Raw genomic sequence first — 19658 nt, 5'->3', positions numbered from 1 at the left:
AAATGGACACTTTTCCTCTACTTTTGCATGTTTTGGAATGTCTTTTCAAATGCCGAACCGCATGCAACCGATCAATACGCCATCAGCAATCTTCACCCGTGATCTTTCCCCCCCCTTATCAAGAGAGATTAAAACCCCCCTCACCACCCCGACACGCATCTAATGCCTATGTGAACACACACAGACGCACACACCTGCCACTGTCAGCACATAATGAAGACGTAAGCACTCAGGCCCTTCAAGCAATGGCGCTTAATCCCATTTTGCCGTCTAATGTAGACGGACAAGCACCGATGGAGGGTGACAACTCCGGTGCACGTTTTTTTTTTTGCTTAGTAAACGAGTCAAAAAGTACTTGAAGGGTGAGTTTCACGGCCCCTCCCACCACGGCTGTTGTCATCCTCGCAGCCGCTCCCATCTGCACAAATCAGTTAATGACGGGCAAGCTTTAATTAGCACGTAGTCGACACAATTACTGCAACTGAGGGAGAAATTTCATTTCCAGTCACATTCGCTGATTATAAAGTGCTACAACACTCATTTGGATAACCTCCCTGTTTATTTGGAATCAATTACCAAACATTGACATTCTGTGGAGGTCACCGAAAATCGGTAATCTGTGAGTTTTGATTTTTTTCAGTCAGAATAGTATAAAGATTTCCAAATGTCCAAAACATTTGAAGGGGCAGCAAATGGACACACTTGGAATGGATTGGACATCTATCCCTGTGCAAGGCTTGACAAAATACAGTGGCGGGCCGTCAGGGCCTTCAAGGCCTTCTCTGCTGGCCTAAGAAATATCTGAATCATATATTATTTTTTGTCCATCAATACTTATTTAAATAATTCCAAATTGTCTGTTAGCTTCCTTGCCCACTGGTTGCACTGCTTCCAGATGTGTTTTTTCATATTGAAGCATTTAACCAATCACATTTCAGCCATTATTTGTTGCTAGAGTCAGAAATCTGCCTCAAGGCCTTCACAATCAGTTCTGCAGGCTCTGCTGCATTAAACAAGCGTCGATAAGACTGTTGCTTTAACCAATCAGATTTCAAGTTGGCAAAACCACAATGCCTTGTTGCAGGCGTAGGGATACGTCATCGCTTTCACCAACTATGATTAGCTAGTGATTAACCAGAGCTACCAAACTGTATTTGTAGCAAGCTGCACAAGCAAATATATTGATGTGTTGATTTAAAGCCATTTTCAAGATCATTTAATGCTGCTAGGAAGTGGATTTTACCCGTTGAAGGCGCTACGAGAAAATGCACGGACCGCCACTGACAAAATACCACAATTTGCTGAGAGACTTGAGATTTTTGATGGCATATTTTATTACCGTTTAGTTAAAATAAACAACCCAAATGCAAAATATCATTCACCCTAATTTATAAATTCAAATAGCCAGCAAAAAATATAAAAAATCCTTCTATAATTTACATTTTAGGTAAAACTACTTCATAAAATTCTATTGAATCTCTCAATGGGTCATAAATTGAATCAATACCCTTTTAGTACCTCTTCAAATATGACAATGTATTTTAAACTCTTAAAGCAGCATCAAATCATGTTTAACTCTATAATAATTTGTCTAAACAGTTCAATTTAATCCACAATTTCATCTAAGTGCAAATGAAACGTTTACAAGTTTTGTTGCGAACGTGCTACCGTTTAAAAAAATACTAATAAATTTTAAAAATGCACGTTCCCACCACAGATTTAGCACCCCTTCCAGCCTGCTTCTTGCATGACATCATCGTTACAAGCGGCGGCCTTATGAATGATGTCCAAGTTAAACAGCCAAGTGACGACGAAACCAATCAGCAGTCCCGCTTACGCGGCGTTATTCCCGTTGGCGCGCCGATAAACGGCCCACCGTCGTGGGCGAGACTCCTCCGCTGCTTTTATTGCACCCCTGGGTGCTGTATCAGCCGCCGAGTGTTTATGTTCACAACAAGATGAAATAGGAGACGCTTGACATCCACGTACGGCTGGAATGCTGTTTTATGACCACCTCGTTTGAACTCATTGGCCGCCGTTGACGTTGAAAGGTGATTCAATTCCAGCCAGTCAGCAAAGTACGAAACGGGAACGATGTCAAACATTTGTCCAAAACAAATCTGGCAACCAAATGGATCCAGCGCCGTCCTAGCTAATCCTCTTGCTCAGTCGTTTTCAATCAAAACAGTGTGGACTCAAAAAGGATCCCTGAGGTTTTTTGAATTGGATAACTTTATTCATCCTGTATTCAGGAAATTTCATTGTGAGAGTGGCAAGAAAAGGCATAGTTATAAGTTAGACAGTACAGTCGCAAAGGCCGCAGAACAACAAAGCAAAAGTACAAAACAAATCAAAGTCAATGGGATCATTAAGAATCACCAAATCAAATCATTAAGACAGAAAAGCAGCAAAAACACAAAACGAGCAAGAGTGGACGGAGCTACCGCCACCGGCTGCCACTTGAACGGCGCCATCTTGGTTGCGGTAGCCAAAACGGATAGACTCAAAAAGACGTAAAGTTGGAGAAAAACTGGAACCACACACAGGAAGTCTTCCACGAGATGGGGAACTTCTGCAGACTGTGACCGAGGTAGAGAATATACAGAGTCACTCTTCCAAACTTATCCGCACAGTACCTCAGTAGTCAAGACAACAGTAGCAGAGTAGAGCCCCTCGACTCCGTTGCTGGTAAGCGCCGACCGCTCTTCCATCTTATCCCATGATGGAATGGTTGGTCAGAAGCGTTTGTTGCTCCTTCTGCTGCGTATTCTAACAGCTAATTCCATGTGTGTGACAGCATAGGCATGGCTGAATGGTTCCAAAAACGAAGTAGCCGAAAGAAGCCAGGCTAATAGAACAAGGAAAGTTGTAAAAACATTAAAGTATAAAGTACAAAGTAAAGTAAAAAGGAATGTATTAAGAAATATTAAAATGTAATTTAAAAAAGATAGAAGGGCTGTAAAACACGAAAAACATAAGAGTGGACAGAGCTACTGCCACTGGCTCCCATGTGAACGGCGCCATCTTGGGGAAAAAAAAGAGTACGCCATGTTTTTTGTATTTTCATAATTGACATTTTTCCACGTTGCCCTCGCCGTAATCGGTTTTCCCCCCACTTTGTGTTTACCATGGATTTTCCATGTCTGATTACACCCCGCCCCTTTCAGTCTGTGTCCACTGGATTAATTGCACTGATGGCCAACAGTCTGCTAATTAATTATGCAAGCCACGAAAATGGAGGAGAGCGCCAGGGATGGGGGGGTGATGCGGTTGTTGCCAAATCGTGGTTGGAGAGGATTGTACAGATGACTTTTGGGGGGGCGGGGCTTGTGTTGCCAGATGGGAAGCAGAACAAAGGGAAGAAAATTAGAAGAGCGAGGAAGATAAGAACAAGTGGGAGGATACGTTTGTAACCGGGATCTGTCAAACCATCCACATTTCTGAGGAATATTCCGTCATAAGAATGCATATGCTGCCCACATGGAATCCTCATGTGGATCCCACAAAACGAGCAGTGTTGAAAAGTAACACAAGATTGAATTAACCAGTCTATCATCGCTCCCCAAAAAACCAAAACACCCAGAATCCAATGTGAGAGAGGTGTGTTTTATTGGAATCTTTCAATAATTGGACAGATGTTAAAAGGGAAACCGGGGGTGAAAAATGGGTGCTGCCTTTTTTCTTCTTCCCTTCCCGTCTTGTGCGGTTGAAGTGCGACTAATTAAAAGCCTTTAATCAGGATTCCTAATGAGGTGTAATCAGGGCCTCGGCATTCTTCGCCTGGCTGGTGGTCGGGGTGCTTCGGAGCGAAGCTTTCCCATTGTCTCCTCGCCGTTTGTTCCATCATCTGATAAGAGCCTCACGCTAATAATGCGAGCGCCGTCCCCCACCCCCTATTGGTCCCCATCCTCCGAGTCCACCTGGTTAATTAGAGCTTCTTTACCTTCTGTCCACCTGAAATGTCTCGCGTGCAGGGATTAGCTCACCGGAAAAGTGGGTGTAGGAGCGGGAACATCATTAAACTCTTCATTACACACCAAAGCCTTTTACAGCCTCTGGTTTTATTACTACAGGGGTACGTACCTCTACTTATGAAATATTCCCGAAACACCTCCATGGGAACATTTCGTTTCAGGATACAAAAGAAATTCAAGTTACAAAAAACTGCTGAAACGGGTTTGCTCTCCCATTGGCTATGTCTCAACGCTTCGCTGGCCTCCTATTGGCTCTTCCAACTCTTTAGGATGATTTTTGTGTACCTTTGACAGTCATTCTTTCGTTAGACTTTAACCATTATTTTTCTTCACGGGCTCTATTCGTTTGAATTTATAGTTTAGATTTACGAGTGTGTTTTCGTACGTTTTCTCGTCGCCCTTCGTTACCAAGAGAAAATAATTCAGCTTGTATTTGTTATTCATTGCTTGTTTTTGTTTTGCACATATTTCGCACACAATCGGTACACTTTAAAGGCTTTAGTGGGTACTATTGTACCGGATTAAGGTATTTACGGTACTCGGACGTTTGGTCGAAAGACGTTTGGTCGACCGGACGTTTGGTAGAAAGGACGTTTGGTCGCCGGGTTGTTACTGTTGAAACGAGCTCTCAAAATTATAATCATGAGAGAGAGTGAGTTTAATATCTAATATCCAAATATCAACAGTAAACTCTATGTCATAATTTGACAGCGAGCGAACCCGGTGACCAAACGTCCGGTCGACCAAACGTCCGTTGTACCAAACGTCCGTTGTACCAAACGTCCGTTCTACCAAACGTCCATTCTACCAAACGTCCGTTCCACCAAACGTCCGTTCCACCAAACGTCCGTTCCACCAAACGTCCGTTCTACCAAACGTCCGTTCTACCAAAGGTCCGTTCGACCAAACGTCCGTTTGACCAAAAACCTGGTCACGGGTATTTACATATAAATGTGTTTCTGCTGACGAAAAATAAAAGTTACCAAAAGCACTCCTGGAACCAATTAATCAGGCAAGTAGCGGTACCACCGTACTAGTTTTCCCCGTCGACCGCAATAAAGGGAAATGAGAGCCAACTGCAAGGAAACGCTGCTCGTAGAACGCCATCCGAATGGTTTTAAAAGCGGTAACGGCGAGCAGCGGGAGGCTGGCGTTGAAGCAGTTTCACGACAGGGAGCCCACCTGCCCTCTTTGTGGCTCTTGTCGTTTAAAACAAGAGCGAGCGAGGTCCTCAGGTATGCGCTGGCATCTCGTCGCAATTACACCGGCCGCCGTTTCCCGGCGAGCCGTTCTGGACTCCTGACAGAATTATGAAGCCTATTGTTCCGCACGAGCTATTAGGCTTTGGAAATGGAGTGGTTGCCTTGACGACAGTCAATCAAGACACAAAATGAAGGCTATTTGGAAGGCAGGGGGGTCGTTTCCTTGCTTTTTTTTAATCCGTGGCATTTGTCGCTAGAGGCGAGGCTTGATAATGTGCAGAAAAATGGAACCTACATTATTATTATTATTAAATAGGTAGGACTTTATTGTATAAGATAAGAATTATTGTGTTTTCAAGATATTGAATTATTGGCTGCTGATAACGTTGCTAGACGAACTAGATGAGCTCTACAAATTTCACCATATTACGAACTTGCCATTCTTCTTGATCCTCTGCCAAGAGCCTCTCCTCTTTCTTATTGACTCATCGGCTGCCGTTGACAGTGATTTGACGAAACTATGTTCATTCGTTTGGCTGTTGCTTTGCACCAACAATACGATAAATCATCCAAAAGAAGTTAATAACCGAGGTCATGCCCGGGTCACTTAAGCCGAAATAAACCAATCAGCTCTGTTTTTGCAGAAAGATTAACGGAAATTGATTGCACTTTCTGACTGATCTTTTAAGAGTGCATTTGCACAATGTTGACATGGTGACACGGCGCAAAGAATAGACTCTACACGCTGTACTCATCACTTTAAGACAATGCTGGAGATGATTGGTAGTCTCTCTCTTGTCATATTTAATTTCCCACGTCCATATTTGGGATAATTAGCACTTGCTGTACACTGTAATAATGCGCTGTGCAGCAGAGGCAAGTGAAGGCCAGAAAGCTGGAGTCAAAACTGGGTTTTATGTCTCACAATGGATCTGAAGCTGAATTATTGAGCCCAAATGATGAATTATGTTTTGTTGGCCGCCGAAGGAAAAAATGCATCCAATGAAGCCCCCTTTATTTTTTTCTGTAAATGGAGATTTGCAAATGAGCAGCGCCAACAATCCAATCCAGCGAGCCGACCGGCCGCTGTTTAAAAATTGAAAATCTCCTCCACGCACCTGTGACCACTTTGTGCATTATTGGGTACTCGGACGATTCGCCGACGGACGTTTGGCCGACGGACAGTTCACTGAACGGACGTTTCGCCGAAACGGGATTCGCGCGCTCACCCCGCCGTCGGATCGTGTGTGTACATGTTTTTCAACCTCGGCCCGTGGGCCATATGCGGCACGCTACAGATAACATTCATTTAGGAATAACAAGTGCATGTACTGCCCCCCGCTGGACATATTTCTAAATTCAAGTACGTACTACAATTATTTATATTTTTTATTTTATCCTAGCGTTTAAAGTAGTAGCCATTTGGACACGCAATGTCATTTATCAAAGCTGGGGATTGATGTCTGACAGTAAAAACAACACTAGAAGAAATTCTAAGTGCCTTGGACAGACTAGAGGGCTTAGAGAACAATACCTGAAAATGCCATGGAACACACTTTTACTTCTAGTTTAATTTTAAATAATTTCCCATTATTTTAGAAAATATATAGTCAAAATGATTTGCTGAGAACCTTAATTCAAAGATTAATCTCAACGTTTTCTATGCTTGTGTCAGTTTTCTGAGTAGGATTTCTGGATTTACAATTTCATTACAGTAGTACTTACTCTTACTACTACTTTATTTTCTCTATTTCTTCTGTCACGTACTGTTCTGCGTGATCTCCAAATGGCTACTACTTTAAACGCAAGGATAAAATAAAAAATGTAAAAAAAATGGCAGCACATTGTAGTACGTACTTGTATTTAGAAATATGTCCAGCGGGGGGCAGTACATGCCCTTGTTATTCCTAAATGAATGTTATCTGTATATGGCCCGCGGGCCGAAGTTGAAAAACATGTACACACACGAATCCAGTTTTGGCGAAACGTCCATCGGCGAAACGTCTTTTGGCTGATTGCGTCTTGCATTTCACCCAAGAATCGTTGACAGCATTCAGCCAAATGCACTGCGATCAGCTAGAATTGTTATGCTGGGGCAAACTGACAGAAGCGAGGCAGCTGTCGGTTCTTCCGTATCCTCCCAACGTGAACGAGAGCCCCTCCTACTCGTGTATGGCGGCCATGCTCGCCTCCCAAACCCGGGCTCCAACTTCTGTCTGCGTTCCAAGCCATCAGACATGACAGCACCAGCTGGCTCTTGGCAAAATGCTCATCTAGGAGTGCGCATCTCCTCCTCTTGAGGTTCTACGCTCGTGACGCTCCAATCGGTCACGCTGAGTTGTAGGTGTCGCAACAAAAAAGGATTTGAAGAAGAATTGGCTATGAACGATCGCTAGAAGCAGCGATGATTCATGGAGTACCCAGAAAGAAGGCTACTGTGGGTGTACTTCAGTGAATTTACCTTCAAGTTCAGGGACTGTAGTGACGTCTAATGCCTTATCTGTTGGAAACCTACCAAATGAATAGCAGATGTGTGTGTATGTGTGTGTCTGTGTGTGAATTTGTGGCAGATCAAACATGTAATTCCATCTGTCCACCCAAATCTTGGCGGTTGCCCTTCAACATTTTGCCCCACTTTCACAGAGGGAAAGAGACATCCTCACAAGATGGCAACCTCATCCCCCTTGCACTCCCGATCCCAAGTGAAATGTGTATTTTCAGGTTCCTTAAATTAGACTGACCTATTTTTGCATTGTCGTTTTTTTTTTTGCACCTTGGCACGTCTGAATCTTTTGATAAGCGTGATTAGCACCGATAGAAATATGAATTGGAAAGAGTTTCATGTGGTTTTATAGTCATTTTCCGATATCGTAGTCCCTCAGGGATCCGTCCTTAAAACCCAGTCGTTTTCCTAAAGCAGACGTTAATGTTGTATAATTCTGTTGATTATTTTTATCTTTAAGGCTAGGATGGACCATTGTCCAATTCTGGAATGATGTAGATTGCAAGTGAATAAATGATATCCCTTGTATCGTTACAAAAAAGAAAAAAAACTTCAAAATGTAGACAAGCTGAGATAACTGTGATTACCACCAACAGAAATATGAATTGAAAACATTTTCAGGAGCTTTTATAGTCATTTTCTGGCATAACGACCTGCCCTTGTAGTCCCTCAGGGCTCCGTCTTAAAACCCATTCATTTTCATTCAGCAGGCGCTAATGTTCTATAATTCTGTTTATTATTACTATTATTTTTTGCTTAAGGGATGGCCAATTCTGGAATGATGTGGATTAGGAGTTCATAAATGTTATCCCTCACGCCGCATAGTTCCAAAAAAAGAATCTTCCGAATGAAGACGAGCCGAGTAGGCGTTAAGGTGGAAGATGTGACAAACTGCTGCGGAAATGGATTGACAGGCAGGGTGAGAACTGTAATAGAGAGGATTGGCTCTGATTTACACCTCATCTGGTGAGTCCCCAAAAATAGTGAGAAACGACCACAGGTGGGCGGAGGAAAGAGAGAACACCGGCGGCATTGCCACATGGGATGTGGGAAAAAAAAGCAACTAAAGAGTTGAGGGGAAACTGACCTAATGTGGCGTGAAGCGGAATAAATGGACGAGCAAAGTGGGCGGGGGAAGGGGGAGCGGCCTCAAATAAATGCGAATGTACAAGCGCGACTAGCGCCCGTAAAAGATTTTGCCCTTGAGCCGTGGGTGTTTAACGTCCGCAACGCTCTGCAACGTTCCCCCTTAAGCAGATGACCCCTCACAAAAACACAAAGACGAGCGTATTTCCCGCGAGAAAACTCAATCATTGCCCCGGGCTCGGAAGGGGTGCCGAGGTGAGGCTAAATAGGTGGAGGGCGGTCAACGGTGTCCACTTACAAATCCTCCATTTTTATTGTGTGCGGTGTTGGAAAACAAAATAATGTATTTTTTCGCATATTAGTCGCCCCTGCGTATAAGCCGTACCTTTAAAATGGCCTTAAAATCGTTGAATTTGACCATTTCTCTCGTATAAGACGCCCCCTGTTTCACAATTTTCACCTCCGTATTCATGGTTTTAATAGGGAGTACAAATGTGTTACCTTGAAGGAAAAAATCATTTCTGCGATACTGTATTGTTAGGTTCATTAATAGATATACTTTAATATAAGGGAGACATCGGAAATCATATCCAGCTATTCTTGCAAGAAGAGAATCCATCCTGACTCGTCCTCGTCACAGATGATTCCAAAGAACCGAAACCCTCTCCTGCCCATTTAGTTGCATTAGAGTCAAAACAATTAAGGTTATTAAAGTAAGCGTTTGTTACATATACATATAATGATGAATATTTCACATATACATATAATGATTAATATTCCACACATACATATAATGATTAATATTTCAAGCACATTTATAATAGTACCCAAAATAACTCCAACATGTCTCAATAGAAAGGATCGTCTACTGGATTTCACATTATTTGAGTCAATATCAAAATAGGCTTGTTTTTGTAAATGCACAATATCCAATTATTCAATTTGAAAAAAGAAATGAATCTATCTTGACGAGAACCTGATGCTTTTTAATGACAGATTACAATTTTCTTATCAGAATTTTACGACGGCCATATTGTCACATTGCAGTTTCGTGTATGTCAAGCCTAATTTGTGCGTGTGCGGTCGATTGGTCGCCGGTCTTTTGGTCGCCTGGACCGCGACACTGGGCGACCAAAAGACCGGCGACAAAACAAGGTAAAACAACACGGTCTACGCATCAATAAAAGCCAACAATGGCCATGAGTAGTTTCACTGAGCCGATGTGAGTGTATAAGAGTTTGTATGTACATGCGTTGTCCCTTTAAGAAGCTACTTCAGTCCGGGTCTTAACAAGTTCTCCAACAAAAAACAATACAAGTCCGGGAAATTTGGAGCTTTTCTTTAGCCTAATAATTACTAGGGCATTAAGTATGACTAAATAGTCATTCGCAGTTTGTATTTAGGGAATTTGAGCAACGATTTAAGTGGTAATTATCAATAACCTTCCGGGCGACCAAAAGACCGGCGACCAATCGACCGTGTACCAATTTGTGCGCATATAAGCCATACTATGGTCCATCCAAATGATGTATTATCTGGGCCACACTAAATGGACATGGTGAGTTTGACACCTTTAACTGATGAACTTTAAGACATTTAAAGATGCTTTTCCAACTTTCCAACAACCAAAGCAACCTCCATTCGCCCAAACGGCGATCCAGGCTTTTGGCGGTCGCTACTACGCACGCGGCTTGCTTTCGGCAAGACGGTAGCGTCGCGCAGGCTTAAGAGACGCGGGTGAACGTCTGTGATGCGCGTCCCTTTTTATGCGGCGCGTTTCATTCGCGGCCCCTTTTATTGTCGGTCTTTCATTGAAGTGACATTCACGAGCAAATCCATTTGGGCCATTATGTAGTTACTCTTCTGGAAATGTCTTTGTTCGAGTGCCTGCTGCTCTGAAAAAAAAAGAGAGAAAAAAAAGAAATGACGGCTTGCAAATGTGTTTTCACATGCTTTTTTTTTTTGTCCCAGATAGGCCGGCTGATGGCTATCTTTTCGGAGAGAGCTCTATTGATTTGTCCGGGGTAAATAATTGCCGGGGTCTACAAGCTGTCATGTTCGGGATGATTGCCAAGCACTGGTGGTCTCGAGCAGTTATCTTCCCAAATACCCCTCTCTGATCCTTCTTTAGCCTCCTTAGTCTATCTCTACATTTATTGATTAGGACCTCAGTGGCTATTCTGGTCCCCCTTTTATTTTTTCCTGTCGGAAAGTGTGGGCGCCAGAAAGGAGAATGCGGAATGAGGACGCTAGGAAGGGTCAAAGCTATTATTTGTCTCGCATGGCATGGCGACTGCAGATTGGGATGGAGTCCAGTGTTTGTGTGTTTTGGTGTTTCGGGGTTTTTTTTTTTTCAAAAGAAGAGAGGCTATTTTGGAGAAAAGTCATCCAAGTAAAAACAAAGATGATTTGGAGGAGTTCTAACAGAGGGAAAAGGTTGGAAGAGCTAGCCAATTTTCCAGCATATAATCACATACCGTATTTTCACGACTATATGGCGCATCGTATTTTTAGCCGCAGCGTCGGTAACGAGTGCTATTTCTGTATTTTAAACACACAAAGGACGCACCGTTTTTAGACGCGTATATATGATATATGAATATCTAACCGTAATAGCGCTGGCTACCGGAAGCAGCCTCAGACTCTTTTTCCGGTTTTTACGGTGCGCAGTGACTGCTGGGATATATAGTTCTTGCACGCTACACCCACATGCTAAAAACCCGTTTTTAAAAAGGCAACGGAAGCAAAACTGAGTTCGGTTGTACTTTATTTAGCCATTTTACAACTTACTCACGTCATCATCACCCACAAATCCATCAAAGTCCTCATTTTCTGTGTCCGAATTGAACAATTGTCCAAATTAGTCATTGAAAACGCTGAGTTTTATACGTTTGTCCAGGTGGCCTCAATCCATTCGCAAATAGTAGCTAGCTGGTAGCTAGCGTAACTTTTCCAACGGTGCTTTCCTTGCTTCATCATGCTGTGTTGATGTCAATGTATACAGGACACAATCCATTGGGTGTATTGAGAAAAGAACTACTACATATCCCAGCAGTCACTGCATCAGTACTTTGTCTACGGGAAAATAGTAGAGTCGGTGTACCCTATCGACTGATTCATTTTATTTTATCGTGATAACAATTTTAGTATTGGTCCATATATAAAGTGCACTGGATTATAAGGCCCCCTGTCTATTTTGGAGAAAATTTAAGACTTATGTGCGCCTTATTGTCGTGAAAATATGGTACCTTTCGGTTTTCCCGCATTTTATGCGTTTTTTAATCATTTCAAATGGTGTACGCCATATAACAACTTTTGTACAGGATTTTTTTAAGTAAGTTTTTTGTAAAACCGATCTCGTTTGACCCATTTTGGCTCCGATGCGGATCGTGTCGGTCACCGATAGCACACGAAAACGTCATATTGTCATGCTTTAAGCAGCTGTCTGCCTTTTCGCTATATAAATATAGCGTGTCAGCAAGCAATGTAGCCAGACAGTCAAGCTGTCAGCGTCATACAGCGACATCTACAGAATCTTGAATTTAGTGCATACTGATTGGGCCCTTCGTTCACTTGGGAGAAAATTTTAGACCTTTAAGTGAGTAAATATGTGCCTTGTTGCATTTGTACGCTTTTTTTAAATCGCTTAATAAGTGGAGCGATTGGCCGAGGTTGACAGAGATGTAATCACTTAAGCAGGACAATAATCATAAAATTTCTGGCACTTGGGGATGACATCACCGAAAATATGCGTGTGGCTAGCTTTTATAGCGCCGATGAGGTTTTTAGCAGACGCTGTACAGTCGAAAAAAGGACGTCATGTGAATTGTTCAAGCTGCCGAATGTAAAAAAAAAACAAAAACAACAAGGGATTTAGTTAACTTGAATGTTTTTTTTTTTTTTTAAGACACTAACTGGAGTCTAATAAATCCTTGGTGTTAACTATTCCCTGGCAGACAATAACGATGTTGCCATAGAGGAGGAGGGAAGGAATGTAAACAATGAAAAGTTTACTACTGTGGGAACGTAAGCTGCTCTTTGCACCCAAACCATTACGGCAAAGAAGCGCTGAAACCACAGAGTCCAATTGTAGAGTCACTTGAAGTTTTGCCACTTCAATTCGCATTTCTATTTTACTTTGAAGGGGTATTAAACTCAACTTTGTCAGGGGCCACGTCATAGTTGTTGTTTCCTTCAGAGAGCCAAAAAAGTGTCGTTTTTAATTCAAAACGGCACGAGAAAAGGTCTTATTTTTGATCATCAGTTTATTTATTTGTATCAATTATAAAAAATAGTATGCTGATAGGTTTATTAATAGATATACCTTAATAAAAGGAGAGACATCGTTGACATAATCCAGCGATAACTTGCAAGTGAGAATCAGTCCTGGCTCGCCCTCGCCACCGGAGCATTCTAAAGGACCGAATTCCTCTCCTGCCAATATAAGACATCAAATCAAAACAATTACAAGGTTATCTATTCAATCCAATTGCATAAGCTAACCGAATAACACAATTAAGGTCAAAAAACAACTGCAACAACAATTGCATATCAGGTCGGAAACTAAAAGCAACCGCGTAAGAATTTGCACAAGTAAGCATAATAATTTCCATAAAAGGTGAACCGAGCGACAGTATTTTAAAATAATATGCGAGTATTTTCGGAAGTTGATTCAATTATCGCCATCTGCCGGAATCCAAGTCAAAGCAATTTAAGAGTCCTTCCCAGATCTTCATTGCGAACTCAGATCAACAGTCCTCGGCCCGGAACTTGGTGATCTGTCAGGTCAATAGTCCTAAAAACAATTAAATGTCCTCAGAGCCAGCTGCAGGGGGGGGGGAAGTGTCCTTGTTATACTGAGCTTTGGTCTGCTTATAATAATTAATGTATCACATATACATATAATGATTAATATTCCACACATACATATAATGATTAATACGCACATATATAATAATATCCCAGAATAACCCCAACATATACATTTTCGGATTTCCGTCACGTCACGCATATTTGAATTCAATTTACCCCCCAAAATGTCCTTCTTCTGGCCACACAAAATGACACCGTGGGCCAAATCTGGCCCCCAGGCCTTGAGTTGGACACATACTGAAAAATCAAAGCCCAATCTTTTTAATTCTTTTCTTTCCTAGTACGTTATCCTACCGTTCCGCAAGGTGCGTAGCACCATCTGCCGTGCGCCCTCCCAAAAGTCGATTTGGGGGTGTTTTACTCCAGTGGGAGGGGGGCTTGATCTGGATCACGTGCCATCCTCAATAATTAAGTGGTAAAAACTGTCCGGACCGCCCTAGTTGTCACGCCAAACAGCTGCCTCCGGATTGCTCCAGTTTTTGAACGCCAGTCCAACAGTCCCACTATTCAAGTGTCAATCCCATCTCCCCCCCGCCAAAAAAATCTACTCTTAACGCTGCCTATCTGACTGCTTTTTAATGGAGTCGGACCAGCAAGTCGAGTCAAAAGAAATAGCTTATTCTCCATTTTGCTGATAAGTTCTAAGGCGGCGCAATCCACCATCTCGGCATCTCGCCGTCGGGCAATATTTCTATGGATCCCCAAGGCAGGGAGATGTGTTAAATATATCCTTTTGTGCCACTTGTCTCTGTTTTTGTGCTTTTGTCATTGTTTATCGGCAGCTTCATCTACCCCCGTTCCCTTTTCCTCTCCCACAAGTCTGCTTATCGCTCTTGGTTCCTGACAATACAAGCTCATGTCGTCTGTATTCTGGTTTTTTTTTCACTGTTGGGGGCACAGGAAAGACAAGGGAAAGACGACAAATTTCTCAATGGCTATTGGGGACTCGGGGTCGTTGTTGTTGTTCTTGTGGATAAAAATTGAAGACCTACGACTCCGTTATTTGGAAACCGGTCATCTTAAAACTTGGTCGCTATGTCGCATGGCTCAATTTCTATCGATTCTCCTAGCCCAATATTTTGTTTTATTTTTATTTGGCCGGGACTGATGATGTTTTAAAGGAGCTTTCTCTTTGTGGACGGAGATTTGTGGATTTAAGCCACGCCAGACAGATGTCGACAAAAAATGGCCACGGAACGTAAATGGAGAGGAAAAAAATTAAAAGAATTTTTATGGGCATGAGAGGGATTACACTTTGGCTAACCTTCAGACAACAAATTGGAAAAAGACGGAAAATGCCGCTTGTCAGTGGCTTTTGCGTCGGTTCCAATTTTCAATCTGTTCAAGGTTTTTTCCTTTTTTGTTGCTCAAATGAAATTTGAATAGAATGATGTCGTCCTCAATGAAAGATCTCGGACTACAGTAATATGATATTAAGAGTATAGTCATTTTTAAATGATATTTATTTCACTGAAAATGTGAATTTCATTCGGTCATTTTCCGGAAGGTTTTTTTGATGGAATTGAGTGCTATCCTGAATAGTTGTTTGGAAGGGCTACTTTACTACCTATTGTTTTGTGTCAAAATCTTCCTTGACTTTATTTCAAGTTGTTTCCAGTGAAGAAAGAAAAATGTAATAACCTCGGAATTTTCTTTGCTCATTACCAACCCTCAAACGGGTTTTCAAAGTGCACTCTCATGTACATTTGGTGTTGCGTACCACAAAGAGAAGCCCGCACCCGCGTCTTATTTATTCATAAGAGGTTGCCCTGCCTCTAAACTTGGCTTGGCTCGCGTCGCTTCGACTTGAGTGGAGAGGAAACGTTAGCAAAGGCGTCAGGAGATGACTTCAATTAAGGGATGGCAGGATAGGTCGCACTAAAAATATGGACTGGGAACTTCACCGTGGACTGAAAAGACAAACTTTGTCATTTCTTTGCTGCTAATTCCAAGTCGTTTTTTCCCAACCATCCAAGAAAGCTTTAAGGATTACCCTTCTTTGCTCCTTATTATTTTGTTTTACACGAACGGATCCCGGCTGGAGTAAACGTTTTAGTACATTTCACCGCCTGCTGGTCTCCATATGTAGTTTAGCGCTACTTAACTGCCACCACATCGTGAATTTCCATTTATTTCCAAACTACGCGCCAGCCAGTGGCGGGCCGTCAGGGCCTTCAAGGCCTTCTCTGCTGGCCTAAGAAATATCTGAATCATATATTATATTTTGTCCATGAATACTTATTAAATAATCCCAAATTGTCTGCTAGCTTCCTTTCATTGCTTTTCCCCCTGGTTGCACTGCTTCCAGATGTGTGTTTTCATATTGAAGCATTTAACCAATCACATTTCAGCCATTATTTGTTGCCATGGTCAGAAATCTGCCTCAAGGCCTTCACAATCAGTTCTGCAGGCTCTGCTGCATTAAACAAGCGTTGATAAGACTGTTGCTTTAACCAATCAGATTTCGAGTTGGCAACACCACAATGTATTGTCGTGAGCGTAGGGATACGTCAACGCTTTCACTAGCTATGATTGGCTAGTGATTAGCCAGAGCTACCAAACTATATTTGGAGCGGGATGCACAAGCAAATATATTGTTGTGTTGATTTAAAGCCATTTTCAAGACGGACTATGCCAGAAATACGACAGGACAGGCTCGACTTTCAGCATTAGCTTCGATGGCGATAGAAAAGAATAGGATGGATGTTGTGTACAGTTAAAAAGGATTTTTGCTGAGTAAAATATGGCTGTATTCCTAAATAATATTTCAATTGTGGACCAAGTTCTGATATCTGAAAAGCTCCAGTGTTTGTATTTAATCAATAAATGCTGCTAGGAAGTGGATTTTACCCCATTTTACTGCAATTTTTGCAGTTTCGCCATTGACGTCCATCGCTGTCTTTTCTCGGGGAAATCACCCCCCTGGCCCGTTTGTAATGTCTGAAAGAATCCAGTATTTGTATTTAATCATTAAATGCTGCTAGGAAGCGGATTTTACCCCATTTTTGTGCATTGATTTATTGATTATTTTTGTGTCACTGCTGTAGCTGCAGTCGAGGTTTTATAGCCATAACATAGTTTTTGAGGGTTGGATTGATTCGTTGAAGGCGCTACGAGAAAATGCACGGACCGCCACTGGTGCCAGCACATGACTTATCTTAGCTGACGCAGGTCACGTTTGGGTCATTGAAAAGTGCGAGTCACGATTTATAAATAACTTCCCCGAGAGACACTTTAGCCCCAAAAAAAGCGCCTCGCCCTTCCGAGCCGGGCGTGAGGAAGATGCCATGGAGCGACACGCAGAGGCTTTGAAACCTCCAGAGGGCCGTTGGCGGGAGCGAGCCGGAGAAAGGTTTCTTTGAAAAGTGGCGAGTGAAATGGAGCCGCACTGAGAACCACCCACACCGGACATGAAGGGCGCCATTGAAAGAGACAGGACACGTTTGTCGACCCAGAATCGTCGGGTCAATGGAGCCGTGTGATTCTGACTCGTTGACGGCCGTGTACGTCCCATCCATTTGAACCGTGATGGATGAATATTCCCTCGTGGAGAGAGTTAACCCCAATGTTTAAAACTCAATTTAGTTCCCGAGACAGACGTGGGCGGGACTAGTTTATTTTGGGCCCCAAAAAGTTAACTTACAGGCCACAAGACATCAGCTAATTTAGCGTATTTTCTCGCATGACCGGACGTTTTGTTGAAAGACGTTTGGTCCCCGGACGTTTGGTCCCCGGACGTTTGGTCCCCGGATGTTTGGTCCCCGGACGTGTGGTCGACCGGACGTTTGGTAGAACAGACGTTTGGTAGAACGGATGTTTGGTCACCGGGTTTGCTCGCTGTCAAATTATGACAGAGAGTTTACTGTTGATATTTTGATATTAGATATTTAGATATTAAACTCACTCTCATGATTATAATTTTGAGAGCTGGTTTCAACAGTAACAACCCGGCGACCAAATGTCCGTTCTACCAAACGTCTGTTCTACCAAACGTCCGTTCTACCAAACGTCCGTTCTACCAAACGTCTGTTCTACGAAACGTCCGTTCTACCAAACCTCCGTTCTACCAAACGTCCGTTCTACCAAACGTCCGGTCTACCAAATGTCCGGTCTACCAAACGTCCAGTCGACCTAACGTCCGGTCGACCAAACGTCCGTTCTACCAAACGTCCGGTCGACCAAACGTCTTTCAACGAAACGTCCGAGTACCATTTTTCTCGCATATCTCGCTCCCAAAAATGTTGACCGAATCGAGGGTACGGCTTATATGCGCACAAATTAGACTTGACATGCACGAAACGCCATAACAGGGTCATTTATTTATTAAGATAAACAGATAAAATGCTTACCAAAATTTATTTTAATGTCTATGAATGAAATTCAAGAAAAAAATAAACCGTATCTAGCGTAAAACGTGAAAAAACTCACTTGTACATGTCATTGGCTTCTTTTCTCCTTACCGTTATCCCACCGTTTGATCTCTTGCGCCCCCCATCGCGGATAATAGGACGGCGCCTGCGTTTTAGCCACCGTGGCCTCAACGCGTCCTCGGTGGATCCCCCCTTAGACGCCCTGCGGGACATTGAAGGAAGCCGCTTAGCGGGACCAAGCCACACAAGTAGCTCATAGACATGGCGTGGCGTGCATCAGCAGTCTGGGAAGCGCCGCGGTCGCGTCCGACATTCATGCTCGGCATCGGAGAGAAAAGGGCAGGCAAAGAGCACTTTTTTTTTTCTTCCCCTTGCAAATATTGCACAGCCGTCGACATTAATAGTCCGGGTTGCACTCGTGTTGCTGGAGTAAGAAGATTGTAGAAGCATTTGTGTCATTAAAACCGGTATTCCACTTTGTATGAAACCGGCTAGTGATTGCCATTTTTTAACATTTCCCATAGACACTGTTTTTAAAAAAATATATATCATGACTCATTTGTCCCCCAACAGTTGACACGTAAAGAACCGCATGATGCCGAGTCGACAACCGCCGACGAAGGAAGCGAAGATGACCGTAATGGCGTGGCACGAATGTGGCGTTTGAGCATCAGGTGAGTAAAAGTTATGCCAGTCCTGCACTTTTTAATTTTTTTCCATGACTCCCAAGGCTAGGCTAAGAAGGTCAAGGCCCTTTGGTGGTCAACCAAACACCCCAAGACCGACTCTAGCTTTAAGAAAGGGCCACGTTTAACCCACACAGGCTTTCTGACCTGTCAATCAAAGGCATGTCATGGCGAATATCCCATAAAATGAAGTAATAAGGACTTTAAAATCTAATATTTGGACTATATTCTCTTAGTCCTTTGGACGTGGATGAGAGAAAAACGCGGTTGGTCTGAACGAAGTAAAATATCTACTCTGTATTTACCCCACGGGCAACATGTAGAATAAGCATTTCCTGTTGAGGAGCATTTGGAGGAGCTTCTTGTGCTTTTAAGGAACAAAGGAGAACAACCCCCCACCCGTCCCCTCAAACAAGGGGCCCTCCATTTGCACCTTGTTCTCGTTAAAAGCTCAAAGCAGCTCCCTGTAAGGGTTCCTAAAAGGCCACACGGCATCTCCAAATGCAAGTATTTTCCCCAATACATGTGTATTTACTCCTTAAACAAATACTTCCCCAAATATAGTCATTCAACTCTATGAAAAATGCTATTTTCCGAGCTACAAGTTCCAGGTTTTTTTTAAAATATGGTGCGTCCAAGAATGCATAATCTGAAAAAAAAATATAGATATTCTCTGTAAATCACTATTGGTTTATTTCATTGCCATTTGAGTTGTCTGGATAGTTTGAACAGTCAAGTAAATCAGGCTGGAGCCCATATTAGAGTTATTGATCAATGTCAGCTGTGCCGTAATATTGGGGATTCTTTATTGCGCCCCGTCTTTCCAGAGTGACAAGCGAGGGGAAAGTGTGCAGAGTTCCAATAAAGTCTTCGGCGCTCGTGGGCTTTTTACGTCCTGGCGGACCGAGAGGAACCAACGTATCACTTCCAACAAGACAAATAGTTCACCCGGTTATTGACTTGCC

At 42.8% G+C, this 19658-nt stretch overlaps 1 long non-coding RNA gene across 1 annotated transcript in view; it reads left to right on the top strand.

The window, feature by feature from the left end:
* LOC144066255 (uncharacterized) overlaps positions 1-18684 on the top strand; it is an 80076-nt gene extending 61392 nt beyond the window's left edge. The window contains exon 3 of the long non-coding RNA XR_013297425.1: positions 18581-18684. This is a non-coding gene — a long non-coding RNA (uncharacterized LOC144066255). The remainder of the gene's footprint in view (positions 1-18580) is intronic.
* Positions 18685-19658: the final 974 nt, after the last annotated feature.

The sequence above is a fragment of the Stigmatopora argus genome, chromosome 20, assembly GCF_051989625.1.
Source record: "Stigmatopora argus isolate UIUO_Sarg chromosome 20, RoL_Sarg_1.0, whole genome shotgun sequence".
Lineage (NCBI taxonomy): Eukaryota > Metazoa > Chordata > Actinopteri > Syngnathiformes > Syngnathidae > Stigmatopora > Stigmatopora argus.
This window is presented reverse-complemented; position numbering and strand designations above follow the sequence as displayed.